This window comes from Otolemur garnettii, unplaced genomic scaffold (genome assembly GCF_000181295.1).
Source record: "Otolemur garnettii isolate 467f Iridium unplaced genomic scaffold, OtoGar3 scaffold00186, whole genome shotgun sequence".
Lineage (NCBI taxonomy): Eukaryota > Metazoa > Chordata > Mammalia > Primates > Galagidae > Otolemur > Otolemur garnettii.
This window is the reverse complement of record NW_003852581.1, coordinates 833609-848611: the sequence shown is the minus strand read 5'-3', so window position 1 is coordinate 848611 and position 15003 is coordinate 833609. Positions and strand designations below refer to the sequence as shown.

The following is a 15003-nucleotide window of genomic DNA, read 5'->3' as shown; positions in this document are numbered from 1 at the left end:
TTTTTTTTTTTATTTAAATATGATTAACAATTTCTCCCAGAACCATTTACTAGGTACAGATTCTATACCCAGTGTATACATTTGTTCAGATTATGGAGCATCATATGATGATAAGAAGCTCATTTTATCTTTAGGTTTTCTATTCTGTTTCATATGCCTACATATTTATTTTTATGCCAATGCCAAGTTATTTTGATTATTGTGAACTTGTAATATATACTGAAGTCTGAATTAGTAAAAATTTCCTTGGCTATATGTTTTTTTTTTTTTTTCTGGTTCCACACGAAATGAAGCATTATTTATTCCAATTCCTCAAAGTACAATGTTGGTATTTTAATTGGATGCATTAAATCTGCAGATTGCTTTGGGTAGTGTATACATTTTAATAATGTTGATTCTTCCCAGCCAAGAGCATGGTATGTTCTTTCATTTGTTAATTTCTTCTGCTATTTCTTTTTTGGAGGGTTTCATATTTCTCTTTGTAAAGATCCTTCACCTAATTTGTGAGGTATATTACCAGATATTTCATTTTCTTTGAAGATACTGTGAAGGGTATTGTGTCCTTAGTTTGCTCTCAACTTGACTGCTATTGGCATATACAAAAGCTACTGATTTGAGGACATTGATTTTATACCCTGAAATATTACTATATGTCTTGATAACTTCCAGGAATCCTATGGTTGAGTCTCTAAGGTTTTCTAATTATAAGATCATATCTTGACAAAAAGCAATTGGTTGACCTCCTCTGTTCATATTTGGATGCCTTTTATATCCTTCTCTTGCCTGATTCCATTGGCTAGAACATCTAGAACTATGTTGAATAGTAGTGGAAATAGTGGAGATCTTTGTCTGCTTACAGTTATACATGGAAAAGCTTTCATTTTTACTCTATTCAGCATATTGGCTATGGATTTGTCATAAATGATTTTTATCGGTTAGAGAAATGTGCCCTCTCTGCCTATTTTCTTATGTGCTCTTCTTAGAAAAGGATGCTGAATTTTGTCAAATGCTTTTTCTGCATGTATTGAGAGGATCATATAGTCTTTGTTTTTGCTTCTATTTATGTAGTTAATTACATTTATGGATTTGCATATGTTAAGCCATTCTGGCATCTCTCAGATAAAATCTTCCTGTTTGTGATGCATAAGTTTTTAATATGTAGGTGTAATTATTTGATTAATTTTATGGAGTATTTTCACATTGATAATCATTAGCAAAATTGATCTGTAGTTATCCTCTTTACTTGGGTCCTTTTCTGGTTTTGATATCAGGGTGATTTTTGCTTTATAGAACCTGTTGGAGAGGGTGCCTTCCTATTAAATGTTTTTGAATAGGGTCTGCAGTATAGGTAAAAGCTCTTTGAAGGTTTGATTGAATTCTGGTGTGAAGGTGTCTGGTCCAGGGCTTATTTGGGGGGACCCTTTTGTTGTTTCTTCAGTTTCAGTGCTTGATATTAGTCTGTTCTAGAGATTCATTTCTTCCTAGTTAAGTTGTAGAGAGTTTGTGTGAATCCAGGTATTGTTTCAATTCCTCCACACTGGCAAATTTCTGGGCATAGAGTTTCTTATACTAGTCAGAGATAATCTCTTCAATCTCTCTGGCATCTATTGTTATTTCCCCATTTTCTTTCTGATTAAGGTTGTTAGAGATATTACTTTGATGTTTCTAGTTAATTTGGCAAATACCTTATCAATTTTATTTATCTTTTCAAAGAATCAACTTTTTGTTTCATTAATTTCTTTGAATTATTTTTTTATCATTAAAAATATTTTATTAAGGGAATTTTGTTATTAAATCATATCTGTGTACATTAATGCTATTATGGGGTACAGAGTGCTACTGCTATATACAATTTGAAATACTTCCATCCAACTGGTTAACATACCCTTTGTGTCATTTTCTTAGTTATTGTGCTAAGACATTTATATTCTACATTTAGAGAGATTCACATGTACCCTTATAGGATAAACCATAGGCATAATCCCACCAATCACTCTCCCTCCACCCATCCTCCCCAATTCCCTCCCTTCTCTCTCCGCTTTCCCCACATTCTTGGGCTAAAATTGGGTTACAGTTTTCCTATGAAAGCTATAAATTAGTTTCCTATTAGAGCTGTGTACATTGGATACTTTTTCTTCCATTCTTAAAATACTTTGCTAAGAAAAATTTTTTCCAACTCCATCCATGTAAACATGAAGGAGGTAAAGTCTACATCTTTCTTTATGGCTGCATAGTATTCCATGGTATACATATACCACAAATTATTGATCCATTCGTGGGTCAATGGGCACTTGGGCTTCTTCCATGACCTAGCAATTATGAATTGGGCTGCAATGAACATTCTGATACAAATGTCTTTATTGTAGTGTGATTTTTGGTCTTCTGAATGTATACCTAGTAGAGGAATTATAGGATCAAATGGCAGGTCTATTTTTAGTTCTCTAAGTGTACTCTAGATGTCTTTCCAAAAGGAACACATTAGTTTGCAATCCCACCAGCAGTGTAGAAGTATTCCCTTTTCTCCACAACCATGCCAGCATCTGTGATTTAGGGATTTGGTGATATGGGCTAACTTTACTGCTGTTAGATGATATCTCGAAGTAGTTTTGATTTTCATTTCTCTGATGATTAAGGATGGTGAGCATGTTTTCATATGCTTGTAGGCCATGCACCTTTCTTCTTCTGAGAAGTTTCTATTCAAGTCCCTTGCCCACCCTGAGAGGGGATCACTTGTTCTCTTCTTGCTAATACATTTGAGTTCTCTGTGAATTCTGGTTATTAAGCCTTTGTCAGAGACATAACTAGCAAATATCTTCTCCCATTCTGTCTTTTCAAATTCATTTACTCCTTATTTAACCTTGGTTATTTCTTTTATTCTGCTAGGTTTGGTTGGATTGCTCTTCCTTTTCTATTTCCTTGAGATGATTCATTAAGTTTTGATGAACACTCTTTCTGTTTTTCATTTGTTGGCATCTAATGTGATAAATTTTCCTCTTAAGACTGCTTTTTCAAAATTCCACAGGTTTTGGTCACTTTTGGCTTCATTGTTATTATTTTCAAGGAATCTATTAATTTCCTTCATCATCTCCTCCTTGACCCAATTGTCATTCAGCTTAAGGTTGTTTACATGACTTTGCGTGGGGATAAGAATTTTTATTAGAGTTTAATTACACCTTTATTCCCTTCTGGTCTGAAAGATATACGTTCAATTCTTTTAATTTTGTTGCACTCTGACTTGTGTCTTAGGATATTATCAATTTTTGAGTATGATGCATAGGCTGATGATAAGAACATATACTTATTATTTTGGGGGTGATATGTTCTGTATGTATCTATTAAGCTCCAAATTTCTAGGGTGACATTTAAATTCCTTGTTTCTTTGTTCAGTTTCTATTTAAAGTACCTACCCAGATCTGTCAAAGGGCTGTTAATGTCACTAGCTATTATGGTGTTATAGAATATCATATTTTTCAGGCCAATTAAGATTTGTTTCATAAATCTGAGAGCATTTAATTTGGGTGCACATATATTTAGAATTGAAGTATCATCTTGTACTATTGTTCCCTTGACCAGTGTATAGTTACTATCTTTTTCTTAACTTTAGCATTTTTTTAAAATTCACCTGTATCTGAAAATAAGATTGCCACCCCTTCTTTCTTTTACTTTCCATTTGCCTAAAATATTGTTTTCAAATCCTACATCCTAGTCTTGTTTTGTCCTTAGAAGTTATGTGTTTTCTCGAGACATTATGTAGATGACTTGTGCTTTTTCATCAACCAGCTTGTGCTTGCTCATTGGGGAATTCAAACCATTCACATTTATTGAAAGAATTAATAAATGTGGTGGTGTTATATTAATCTGATTTTGTGAAAGTCCATTGCTTAGTTTTGTTTTGTTTTTTCTCTTAGTAGCATTGTGGAAGATAGGCTTTTCCCTTTAGTTTCTTGCTGTCTAATTTGCTGGTGGTCCATTGTGATAGTTATTGTGGAGAATAAGTCTGAGTATTTCTTTCAGAGCTGGTCTTGTAGTGGCAAATTTCCTCAATGTTTTCATGTCAGTAAGAGTTTCAATTTCTTTATCAAATTTGGAGCTGAGTTTACCAGTATACAGAATGCTGGGCTGAAAATTCTTTTGCTTAAGAAAGTTAAGTCCAATGAACACCCTCTTTTGGCTTGAAAAGTTTCAGCTGAAAAGTTCATTGTCACTCTGATGCAGGGATCCTCAAACTTTTTAAACAGTGGGCCAGTTCACTGTTCCTCAGACCATTGGAGGGCCAGATTGTGGGCCCCAGGATGAATTGTCTTCTGAGCATGACAGGCAGCGGCCGCAAAAACACCTGGTGGGCTGGATAAATGTCCTCAGTGGGTCGCATGTGGCCAGCGGGCTGTAGTTTGAGGACCCTGGATTCTGCCCCCAGGTCAATTGGTGCTTACTACTGGGTGCTTATAAAATTTAATTTTCTCTTCCATTTTGACCAGGTTCATTACAACATGTCTTGGTGATAGTCTGTTTGTTTTGAAATGAACTGGGGTCCATATTCATGTGAAACCATTTTGTCAGAATCTTTGTTGATTCTTGGGAAATTTTCATTTATGACTTTTTCCAGTAGGGCTGCCATTCCTTTAGATCAGCGGTTGTCAACCTGTGAATCATGACCCATAGGAACTGGATTAAAGGGTTGCAGCATTAGGAAGGTTGAGAACCACTGCTTTAGATCATTTTTCTTTTGAATACTGTATGAAGTTCCAAAATTCTCTAAGCTATTGTTCTGCTCTTCCTCTCTTCTTTTCTGCATTTTAAACACTTGAGTTAGCTCATAATTTTTATCTCTAGCTCTAAAATTATTTCTTATCCATGGTCTAATGTACATATATGGAACAATTCATGAATTTGCATGTCATCCTTGCACAGTGGCCATGCTAATCTTGTCTGTATTGCTGCAATATTAGTATATGTGCTGCTGAAGCACATATACTAAAACTGTAGTGCTTTTTACTCTGAGAACACTTAGCTTGTATTGAATCATTTTTGGTTGCTATGAATGAGAAGGTTCTACTAGTATGTAGTGGGTAGATGGCAGGAATGTTATTGCACATCCTACAGTTACAGAAATTATCATATTGCCTGAGCAAAGATATAGCCAAAATAATCCAATATCTAACCAAAAGTGCCAATTTTGCTGAGCTTGAGAACCTAAAAATACTAGAAGAAAGTGCAGGGAAAACCCTTGAAGATATCAGCCTGGGTGAACATTTTATGAGGAGAACACCCCAGGCCATTGAAGCAACATCAAAAATACACTATTGGGACCTGATCAGACTAAAGAGCTTCTGCACAGCCAAGGACACAGTAAGTAAGGCAAGCAGACAGCCCTCAGAATGGGAGAAGATTTTTGCAGGCTATATCTCCGACAAAGGTTTAATAACTAGAATCCATAGAGAACTAAAACGTATTAGAAAGAAGAAAACGAGTGATCCCATCTCAGGGTGGGCAAGGGACTTGGAGAGAAATTTCTCTGAAGAAGATCGGCGCACGGCCTACAGATATTTACTGTAGTAAAATATATTATTTCATAGTTTATTTTGTCAGAAGATAAGGTATTACTCTCTGTCTCTTTGTATGTTCATCTACAAAATGGGAACAAAATAACTGTTTCTACCTTCTTTACATAATTGGCATAAAGATGAATAGTATACACTAATATATTTAAAATATTCACTAATATAAAAGACTTAAATGTATAAAAAATGATGATGACAGTAGAAATACTGGCCTGATATACAAACCCTGAATATATTTGTAATGCCATATCCTGAGAACTATGCCAGAGTAGATCAGGAGTCAAGTCAAAGTTTTAGTTAAAAATAAAAATAATTTTTTTTAGTTAAATAAAAATAAATATTTTCAGTTATTTTTTAAGTTAAATAACAATAATCTTTTTAGTTAAAAATGAAAATAATCAAAAAAGTTAATTTTAATATTATTTTAACTGTTACACATGTATATATATAGAGAGAGACTTTATTTTCAGACTAGGAAACATTGTTTTTACAGATAATATTTACTTGAAAAACAATTTTTCATAAACAGTAAAAAAAAAAAAAAAAAAAAGAACTCTTCATTTGCTTGCCTGTCTCTTATCTCTAGGTAACTTACACAAATATAATACAGCTATTTTGAGGGAAGGTTAAAGCAGAAAAAGACAGAATATGTACATTGTGTCCCCAAAGGAAGTACAGTGGAATAGTCAGCTTTCTGAAGTTTTTCTGGGAATGAATTTTGTCACCTTTCAAATTTATTTTGTTATTGATGAAAAGCAAACATCTATACTCAGCCTGGAATTAGCTATATATCCTACAGTACTTCATCATTCTGAATTAAAAGGCCTCCTTTGTATTCCAAGGGAATTATTTTTAGATGCTGTACATGGATTCTTCTAGATATTTTTAGATTCTGAAGGATTCACTGAACATCTTCCACTAGTTGGAAAATTTGATTCAATAACACATTCAATCTTTACTTTCAATAAATCTACTATCTGGTTGAAAAGTTTCATTAAGCAAAATATGTGCATAATTGAATATGGTAAACTGTACTTAAAAAGGATACCATTTTATTATTAAAGGTAAAGCAGGTATTGTCTATCATTGAATGAAAACATATATAACAGAATTGTCAAATAATTATTCCAGTTAAGAAATTCCACCAAATTATTACAGTGGAGCTATTTAAATATTTAACTCTTTTTAAAAAACTTTATTCACATTAATACGAAGGTACAATATTTAGGTTACATTGTCCTTACTTTCAGATTAAAGTTCCATTTGTAGAAGAGCCCCTCACCCAGGGGGCATGTTATAAACCCTCACAATATTCATGTTAGGTGAGATCCCACCTCATACCCTCCTTCCTTCTGCCAGACATCCTTCTTCCTCCCTGCCCCCGTATCCTCTACCCACAAAATGGACTATATTAGTGTTTTATTATTCTTATGAGTATGTAACTATGTATATATTGATTTCATATTAGTATTGAGTACATTGGATATTCACTTTTCCACTCTTACAATACTTTACTAAGAAGAAAGTATTTCAACTCCATCCAGCTAAATGTAAAAGAGGTGGAGTCTCCATCATTTTTAATGGCTGAATAATATGTTATGGTATAAATATACCACAATTTGTTCATCCATTTATGGATTGAAGCACTTAGGTTGCTTCCAAGACTTAGCAATCATGAACTGAGCCATAATAAACATCCTAGTGCAAATGTCTTTGTGGTAAAATGATTTTTGTTCTTCTAGGTAGATACTTAGTAATGGGATTGCAGTGTCAAATGCAAAGTCTACTTTTAGACTTTTGATGATTCTCCATGCTTCTCTCCAAAAAGGCTGTATTAGTCTGAAATCCCACCAGCAGTATAAAAGTGCTCTCTTTTCTCCACACCCATGCCAGCATCTGGTATTTTGGGACTTTGTGATGTGAGTTAATCTTGCTGGGTTAAGGGACATCTTAGAGTGGTTTTGATTTGCATATCTCTGATAATTGAATACAGTGAGCATTATTTCATGTGTTATTTGGTCATTCATCTGTCATCCTCTGAGAAGTTTCTGTTCAAATTTCTTGCCCACTTATAGAGAGGGTTTTCTTCACTTTTCATATTGTTTAATTTGAGCTCTCTGTAGATTCTAGTTATCAGGCCTTTGTCGGATTCATAACATCCAAAAATCTCCCATTCTGAGGACTTTCTGTTTGCTCTGTTTATGGTACTCTTAGCTGTACAAAAGCTTTATAGCTTGATCAACTCCAAGTTATTTATTTTTGGTTTTGTTTCAATTGCTGAGGGGGGTCTTCCTCATAAAGATTTTTGACCAGGCCAATATCTTCAGTGTTTTCCCCACGCTCTATTCTAGAATTTTTGTTTCATGTCTTAAATTTAAATATTTTATTCAATGATAATCAATTTTTTTTCAATGGTCAGAGGTGCAGGTCCAGTTTCAGTCTTCTGCATGTGGATAACAAGTTCTCCGAGAACCATTTGCTAAATAAGGATTCTTTTCCCCAGTGAATATTTTTGTTAGGCTTACCAAAGGTTAGATGACAACATTTGGCTGGGTTCACCTCTAGATTCTCCATCCTACTCCATAGATCTACATCTCTATTTTTGTGTCTATACGATGCTGTTTTGATCACTATAGCTTTGTAATATAACCTGAAGTCTGGCAATATGATGCTGCCAGATTTGTTTTTCTTTCTAAGAACAATATTTGTTATTCAGGGTTTTTTCTGGTTCCATATAAATTGAAGTACTATTTTTTCAAGATGTTCAAAGTATGACATTGGTGATTTGGTAAGGGTTGCATTAAACCTATAGATTGCTTTGAGTAGTATCAATATATACAAATCTCAAAATATAACACACCACATAAATAGAATAAAAAACAAAGACCATATGATTCTTTCAATTGATGCAGAAAAGGCTTTTGACAATATCCAGCATCCGTTCATATTTAAAAACACTCAAGAAAATAGGCTTAGAATGAACATTCCTTAACCTGATAGATGCTATCTATAGCAAACCCACAGCCAATATCATATTGAATGGAGTAAAAATGAAAGCATTCTCACTCAAATCTGGAACCACACAAGGATGCCCACTGTCTCCACTGCTACTGAACATAGTGTTGGAAGGCCTAGCCATTGCAATCAGGCAAGAGAAGATCAAAGAAATGCAAATGTGGGCAGGGGAGGTCAAACTCTCCCTCTTTGCAGATGACATGACTTATACCTGGAAAACCACAGAGACTCAACTACAAAGCTCTTAGAAGTGATCAAGGAATATAGCAGCCTTCCAGTATACAAAATCAAAACCCACAAATCAGTAGCTTTCATATATGCCAATAATTGTCAAACAGAGAATAAAATCAAAGCCTCTATTCCTTTTACAATACCACCAAAGAAGATGAAATACCTAGGAATATATCTAACAAAAGATGTGAAAGAGCTCTGTAAATATTATTATGAAACTTTCAGAAAGGAAATAGAAGATGTTAACAAATGGAAGAACATACCATGCTCATGGATGGGAAGATTAAACATTGTTAAATATTTAAGTCTTAAGGGGAGTTGGGAGAGGAATAGTTAAATTCTCACCTAATGTACACCATGTAAGGGTATGCAGCACAATTCTTGGATGAAGGGCTCAACTATGACCTGAACTTTACCTTAGAAATGCAAACAATGTAACCTAATCATTTATACTTTTATATTAGTCTGAAATCAAAATAAATGAATAAATATTTTAGTCTTAGAGAGTCAGTTAAATTTCCCATATAATAAAAGCTAACTATGCAGTGGATTTTAATATTTGAATAGTTTAAAATGGCTGTACTAGGTCATATGGATTGACACAAATTTCAATATATTCCAATCATCTATGGAATACTGAAGACATATTAATTATTTTTGGTGAGTATTTTCGTTACTTTTGTATGTTTTACCAGGAAAAATTTAGTCATACCCTTTATATGTAACAGACATCTGAATACTTATTTTAAAAGGTCCAAACTACACTGAGAAATAATTTAAAAAGATCAAATTTTGATGTAGAAGAACTTTTAACAAGGAAATGATTATTATATATAATAAACAGAATTTTATCATTATCCATGATAATTGAATTATTTAACATGCAAAACAGTAAAAATACTACATACATTTTATTATATTTCTACATCCATTCTATGAGTATTGATTATCTAATTGTATTTTCCATGATAATAAATAAAAAGCCTAAAACCACCTCTAAATTCACTTTAAGACTATTTTACTCAAACTAAGTAAATGATTGCACATATGCTTTCTAAAAGGGAAAACAATCTTTGTGTGACAAAACAGCTAACCCACATAAACAAAATAGTGTATGTTTACTTGATTTATTTATTGGATATTGAGGTAATCATCAGTATTACCACCTAGTGATTTTCAAATATTGTGTCCCAAAATTTTCTTAGGTGTGCAGTGAAAATTTTTAAACATCATTAATTATTTTTGAAAGAGATTCAAAGCATAGTAAGTATATTCTTTTCTTCTCCCTCTCTCTCTCTCTGTCTCTCTCTTTTTGATCATCATCAAAAATGTTGTTGTGCTGTGCTGTTGCAGTGTGCTGTGGAAGTTTTATTATGGTTTCAAGTGTGCCATGAGATAAAAAAGGTTGAGAAACACTAACTTAGAGTGTCAGGAGTAATCTCAAAATAATCTCTAATGAGTATTCATATTTGGAATTACCTTGTGTCATACAATTCCTATCTTCATTTATTCAAGAAAGCATGCCAGAGGTGGTGGGTTCAAACCCAGCCCTGGCCTAAAACTGGAAAAAAAAAAAAAAGAAGAAGAAGAAAAAGAAAGAAAGAAAAGGAAAGAAAAAGAAAGAAGGAAAATGTCAAACATAGTTGCCACCCAATTTCTACCACTCCCCAAACTTCCCTCAATGTACACCAACCCACATTGTTCTATCAACACCACCCAACATATTCCACTGAGAACAACTACAGCCCTGTTTATCTAGAAACAATTTCATGGTCCCCATTACACCTTTTAACAAGAGTCAGGATTGTTGGAGAGCCTAACACAGCACACACCAATTATTCCCTCTTCAGAAAAGGACCTAGTTAGTCTCACCCCAGAAAAGTTCACTAAAGTTCATGTCAAAGGACCTTATCTCACCAAAGCCCTCCAGATAACCTGTGAAATTTGACCACTTCCTACAGCTCCATTTAAAAGGAGTCTCCAACTGCCACTGGGTGAAGATGCCACCTTTGCACTGCCCAGGCAGGTCACTCTAACCCTTCCAATAAACCTGGCCTGAACATTTCTGCTCTGGTCTCATCTCTGGGTATTGCTGCTTACACCTTTCACTTAACTCTTCACAGTTTTCATCAAAAAGAATAATCATTCTCCTAGAATACATGAACTTTTTAATTCAATTTTGAAAATTGTCACTTGTCAATACTATAATTTAATTTATATTTCGACTTTTTTATGGGAAAGTAAAAAGATAAATAATTTATCAGAATGTGTCCATAAACAAAAGCCTATTAAAAGATGAAGTATTAGAATGTTTACTATGATACTTAAAAAACTAATAGTGATATCACTTTCATCTTTATTGAGCACTTCTTATATGCTAAGTCAATGTCAATTTATTCTCACAATAACATTGTTGTGTAAGTATCATTAACTCTTATGACATCTGAGAAACTCTTAAGTATCATTAACCCTTATATATCTGAGAAAACTATTAGTAGTTAAATAACTTGTCCATTGTTTTATAGCTTATGGTACTTTTATGTTAACCCCTTCGGTTTTATAAATGAGGATTTGAAGTTGTGTGAAATTGAGTGAATTCACACAGTCATTAATAGAGCAAAAACTAAAGCCTAAATTTCATATTTCCTAGTGTAGCATTCTTTACAGTTTGAATAATTACATTTTACATTATTCATATACTTTAAAACTTCGTAGACTTTAGCCAAATCACCTGTTTGCTTTTTTTCTCTATACAGACAATTTTAATCATAATTGAGTTTTGACTTAAGGGAGAAGTCTAAGTGGAGATATAGGTTGGATACTGTCACCATATGAATAATAATAGCTAAAAATCATGGGGGTTTCCTTAAGGTGAAACTACCTATGGAAAGGCTGTATTTCGTAAACATTGGCTTGCATCAGGATCACTGGAGTTCCTTAAGAATTGTACATTCCTGGGCCCCACCTTCTCAGGAGTCTGTATTTTTAAGAAGTGCTTCTAAATGATTCTGATGTGCTTAAAAAAAAAAAAATCTTGAAAAACATTGGTTCAGAGGAAATAGAGAGAAAAATACACCTCAAGATAAAATATTGGAAAATATTAACATTTATGGAAAAACTGGATCCAATAAAAGACAGTGAAAATAGCCATATAATTGGAATAAGAATGCAGAGTATGGTGTAATAAAACCCTATAGAAGAAAGAGTTTCAAAGAAGTAATCAACTGCATTGCAGATAAATAAAATGAGGACTGAAGTTTTGGTAGAGAAGATGGGATATAATCTTGGTTTCTATGGGCTGAGTAGTGGGTGAGAAGTGAAGGACTTAAATGTAGATTATCATTTTAGGAATCCTACCTGTAATAATAATTTTAGTATGTGAAAATAGATTATAATAAATATTTAGCAATTGATGAAAATTATTCAGAAAATATTAGAATGACATTTGAAAGGTTAGTTCTAATTATAGCTTGACAAAAATTCACATTAAATTACTCTTTTTTTTGTTGTTGTTCTGTTTTGTGTTTTTGAGACAGAGTCTCACTCTCTTGCCCCAGATTAGAGTGCCATGTCATCACAGCATCATAGCTCACAGCAATCTCAAACTCCTGGGATCAAGGGATCCTCTTGCCTCAGACTCCCAAGTAGCTGGGACTACAGGCATGCACCACCACATCCGGCCCAGCTAATTTGAATAATTCTTTTTGTTGGAGGAAGTATGAAGGTTATTTTGCCCTTTGGGAAGATGCAAGTCTTAACTGCATTACGTTTTAAAAGTCCTGTGAACAAACATAAAGATAAAGACAGATACAATCATATTGTGACTGAACCAAAACATAGCCCTTAAAAATGCAAGCTGACTTCGCTGGGAATTAATATTTAGACTTTTTATTTCTGACCTTAAAAATTCCCTATCTCAGTGTATTTTAAAAACCTTTATAATAAATTTGATCCATATACACATAAAATATAATGCACATAAATTACTATTAAGACTCCAGTGGTTAAATGGGAAAGGGTAATGGATGGGCAATCCAAGCAGAAAGAAAGTAAAATAACTGATAAATATAAGGGAAAACATTTAATATTATAAATTATAAAAGAAACAATATATAACTAAGATTACAGTTATAACTAATTTTATGTGAATAATTCCATTTTTTAAATATTGAAAATGTCATAAGTTGGTTATACATGTGTGCTCCTGATAGAAGTATAAACTGATACAAGCGTTTAGGAAAGAAATTTTCTAATATATATTAAGAAATTTAATATACCAATAATTACATGCCTAAGGAGCTTTTTCTGAAAAAAAAAAGCCTTATGTTTTAAGATGCATGATTATATGAATCATGGAAGTATTCCTAATAATACATAGCATGAATTTGAATGATTTTAATATCAACAGTGAAGTAAATATCAATTAAATTGTGTTATGTCCACATGATCATATAATTTGGTCATGTATATCACATATGTGTGTATCACAAATTTAAGTAAAATATTAATAGAAAAAAGACTGGAAGAAAATATCTAAATATGATTAATAGTTAAACAATTAAATGTTTTACAATATTCTCTGTATTTTATATAATAAAGTTAATATTTTGAAGCTTAAAAAATAATTTTAATAAAAAGTTAAAAAATAGAGAATATAGCAAATGCGCATACAGAATATAAGAAAGTTGTTCAAGAAATTAAATATATACTAAAATAAAACTGAAGTTTCATTTTAAAATTCTGGAAAAATAAGGAAGAAAGATAAAACTCAACAAAGGTAAGAATATAGAGTTTAATTTTGCAGAATTATTCTGGCAGTTAATTTAATAATACAAGTAATCCTAAAACAATTGTACAGTCTTTCATCATAATCAGAATCTTAGTAATATACTCAAGAAAATTGTTCAAATGCTTAAAAATACAATGTACTTAACAAAGATACTATATCTACTTTATTTGTAACATGTAGAAACTTGTAATATCCTAAATAATCCAACAATAATTGAATGATTAAATGACGGACATGTAAGTTGAATACTATAAAATGCATTTACTTGAAATTATTAGTTCATACATGAGAAAGAGAGATGTGATTATATAATCTTCCATATTGTAAACATGGAAACAAAATCCCCCAAATAATTGCTGTGATAAATTAGAGAGGATTTAAGGGAGATTTACCAATTTTTTATAAGTGCTTTATATTAATGATAAATCTTTTTCTAAAATTGCTTACCACTTACACCATAAAGGACTCTCTTCAGGCATAATAAATTTTGGAATATGTGTTTCTAGTTCTGGAATATCAAGTGGCAGAACAATTATGTAATGCCAGATTTTAATTCCGTCCTTGCACTAAAAAGGAAGAATAAAAACCCCAAATAGATACATGAAACTCATATCAAAGGTATTAAATTGGTACTGCCATATAATTATTATAATTTGCATCAAAAATGAATATATTCTAAGAAAGATACTATAAGAGTTATGAACAGTGTGAAAAGTGTATTTGTTTGGCCAAAAAGTAAGAAGGATTTCCAGAGTTAACTGTATATTATCAACATATAAAACTGGACTTAATTAACTTTAGGTAATATGCAGATGAGTGAGTGAGAAGAGTTGAAAGGACATTTTAAATGTTCATTTATTATGAAATACATATTTTTCATGTAAATTATAGAAAAAGCAGATAAGCCTATGAAGAAAATAACCATCACCCCAAATCCCACCAAGAAACAGGTTAAGATTAAATTCATTTATTATTATATCTATAAGTATGTATTTACTGTGGTTTTATTTCAAAACACATTTTGGATGGAGTTTTTGTATATCTCTGTATATGTGCCTCAGGGATCATGCTGTCATTTTCTTTCAATATAACAAACTCCCTAGAGAAAACATGAATTGTGTAAATTTTAATGATATGATATAATACAAAGAATTTCATTTTAAAATGCCAGTACATTTCAGGAAAGGAATGAAAAATTTTAAATAAAAAGAAAGCTTTACAAAGCTTTATGCTCCCCCCAAATGACCTACCTACCTATCAGTAAGTCTCAGAGTAAGAAATGTAGTTTGTGTATAACTCTTTGAATTCTCATCAATTAGCAAAATTCCCAGCACATAGGAGAATTACATAAATATTTACTGTTGATAAGTATAAAATTATAAAATCAATTCTCAATCTTTTTCAAGG

At 32.4% G+C, this 15003-nt stretch overlaps 1 non-coding gene across 1 annotated transcript; it reads right to left on the bottom strand.

Moving 5' to 3' along the window:
- Positions 1-4866: 4866 nt before the first annotated feature.
- On the bottom strand, positions 4867-4969 carry LOC111721809. Its single transcript, XR_002770827.1, has one exon. It is a non-coding gene; the product is annotated as a U6 spliceosomal RNA (small nuclear RNA).
- Positions 4970-15003: the final 10034 nt, after the last annotated feature.